Genomic DNA, 3236 nt, shown 5'->3' with positions numbered 1-3236 from the left:
ATATTAGTGACTATAATAATGTAAGTCCCATTGAAAAACAAAAAAAAAGGAATTTGATTTTATTCTTAAGCCTAGGAATTTAAATTATTGTAGCAAATTCCATTCTTTTTTTTGTTAAGAAAAATAGACAACCCTTACTGAGAGATTGTCGGATGTTTTGTCAAGAAGGTAAGGGATGCACTATCAAAAAGAGTAAGCACATTTTAAAAAAGTTCTTATGGTGAGAAGTAATTTAACCTGACTTTAAAATGTAGTAACAGCGGACATTAGACATCAGGAGATTGAACCGCAGTCCTGGTGTGAGGTGCCAAGCTAGTCTTCCCTGTTTCTAGAATGTTAATATAGGTCATAAACTTTGATTGGCACAAACCCAGAATTTGCTGACAGACAGTCATGTGAGCTGCAGCTCACGAAGAGATTTCCAACATGGCTCAAAAAATAAAAACAAACCACCTTACTCTACATAACTTACATAGCTTCCCTTTGCTACCACTTCTGCTCCCCAGCTGAACCCTAAGCACAGCTTGCTTGTGCTGTGGTGTTCCTGACATGCTCCTGTGTAGCTGCAACTTGAAAGATGTGAAATAACTGCACAGCTTTCCATATGTATTTGTACCACAGTTCTTTGTAGAATTTGGTACATCACCAAATGTGACATTCCATAGAAAGATCCTTGCTGTGTACTAATACAGGTTTATCTGGGTGAGCACTCAATCAGTTGGAATCAGCCGTCTGCTGTGGATGCAACAGCCAGGAGCGCATGGCAGAGCCAATCTCTTCTGACATAATCCCAGATTACCAAACCTGTACAGCGGGCCTTTTATTTCAGAAGTGTCTCTCCCACAGCTCTCAGCCAGCCTCCCTGCACTGTCCACAGTCTGTAACACCTTTCCAGCACAGGCATCCCTTATGAATAATTACTTCTGGATGCTTTTGAACAACAAGCAACCCTGAAACCCTTGGCTGAATGCGATCACACTCTGCCCTTCCCTCCTGTCAGCTCTGTTCAGCCCTCTAGTGGAAAACTGTTCTCTGCAGTGGTTTTTGCATGTATGGAAGATGACCCCACTGAAGTACAGGATGTTGTCAGGGCCCTGAGTGCACTAATAGGCCTTTATGGCCTCACCTGCTGCCTCCATCCACACCCTCTGCCTGTGGGCCACTCTATTTCTCAGCTTCAGCCTTCAGCACAGACACAGTTGTGCCTGTGCCTGGCCATGGACTCCACTGCTCTTGACTGTGACCTCTGGACTGAATTCCCAGCTTGACCTCAGAACTGCCCAGTGATAAAGGGATTGTTCCTGACTCTGGTTAACCTCACTGGGCCTGACCCTGACCAGCAGGTTGTCTTCTGGGCTTTACCTTGTACTTGCCTCATCATCATGAACTTGCCTGGACTCATGGTTGAACATCCCTGAACCTGCCCTGCTCACCTCGCTCAGGTACTGTGGAATGGGGCCCTGGTGAAGCCGCTGCCCTGCTGGCTGCGTTCTCGCTCTTGGCTCTGTGCTCCCTGGAAAGCAGCTGGCTTTAGCTTATGTAGCATAAACGCAGGAACAAAGGAGTTGCCTGTAGAAAGTGTACAAAGAAAGTAAGCGTGTGAGAGGTTGAATCCTGCACAGAAAGAGCATACGAAATCAAGAAGTTGAAATGCAGAATTCTATGTTTCTGTGAAATGGGTCAGAGGAAACTGGGTAAAGGTTGGTTGGAAGTGACAGATGCTAGGATGTGATGGTTCCTGAGAAAGGAAAGGACGTAAAATAACAGAAAGGAGAAACCGTAAGGAAATGAAAAGTGGTAAAGGAAAAAATAACAAAAGCTAATAGAAATTATAAAAGAGCAAAAATATTAAACTAAATTGAGCATGCTAAACAGTACAAATCCTAGCACAGAACTCTGTGGGATTTTACTGTAGAAACCTTTTATCCCTTATTCTATTTTTAATAAGGATTTCCCATAATCTTCCATGGCAACCAAATCTCTTTAAGAACCTTTGGTGAGGGAAACAGTCAAAGCTTTTCAGAGTCCACTCTCAAGCCTTTATCAATTCTGGACAGCACTATGAGGGGAAATAGTCATGTAAATACTGCCGCTCCCTTTAACACAGTTTAAATCTCTGTGAGTCAAAATAGAATCAGTAACAGAAAATTAAACTGTATCTTAAAGCAAAATAGCTAAAAAAAGAAGAGCATACGATGCCTATAACAGCTATTATTCAAGTTATTTAGTCCACTCTTAGACTGACCTAACACCAACATGTTTAATGACATTCTGCACATTCCAGTAACAACAGGCAATGCAAGCATCACCATAAAACAAAAAATAATGGTTCAGATCAATTAGTAGAAGAGGCTGTTGGAGAGAAGTTACTGAAGTTCTTGTGCTGAAACAGCAGAGGGACAGCATAATCGCATCTTCTTAGTGTAAGGCACTTAGGCGTCTGACGCAGAGTATTTACAGAAAACAAGATCTGATCAAATAAGGTAAGTTTTTGCTATGAATCAAATATAGTAGAGGAAAGCAAGTATAAGAATTTTGGTGGTTTTGTTGTTGGTTTGTGTTTTTTTTTTTCCTGAAACAAAAAAGATCAAACAAAGAAGTACTCCTACATTTTAGATACCATGTAGTGAAACACATAGGATGAAAAGAATGCACGGTGTGCCTGTCTGGTGGCATTTGACAGCCTGCGCAGGCAGTCATTACAGGGCCACCTGTGGAGACTGAATGGTGGATGACATGGCTGTGGAGGGGCAGTTCCGCAGTGCCCCTCCGGCTGTCGGGCCCCCTTCACCCCTCTCTGGCGGGATGAAGACTGCCACCCGGGAGACAGTGGAACCTGCTGGGGTTTGAGTAGTACTAACAATGGCCTCTGAGGCAGAGCGGAGGAAAAAAATAATGACAATATACATTAAAGAGAGGTAAAACAGCTGTAGCGCTTCACAGTCCCACCTGTGCTGTCAGATGGGGGCATGTTGCCCCACCTCATGGACAGGGGGTAAAAGAGTTGCTCATCAGCCTCGTGCTTAGGCGCTTTCCACCCTTTGCCTCCCCCAAAAAAGGAATGGGTATTTTGGCCTCATGTAACAACAGTAATTTTTAAGCAACTCTGTACCATGCTCTGAAAGCAACATTTATGGCTGGGACAGGTACACTGACCTAACTACACCTTAGGCACAGGTAAGTCTGAACCGTGCCAGCAGCTCTTCATCCCGTCACCTCCACGACCCGTCCGCCCC

The sequence above is a fragment of the Charadrius vociferus genome, unplaced genomic scaffold, assembly GCF_000708025.1.
Source record: "Charadrius vociferus isolate BGI_N301 unplaced genomic scaffold, ASM70802v2 scaffold163, whole genome shotgun sequence".
NCBI lineage: Eukaryota > Metazoa > Chordata > Aves > Charadriiformes > Charadriidae > Charadrius > Charadrius vociferus.
This window is presented reverse-complemented; position numbering follows the sequence as displayed.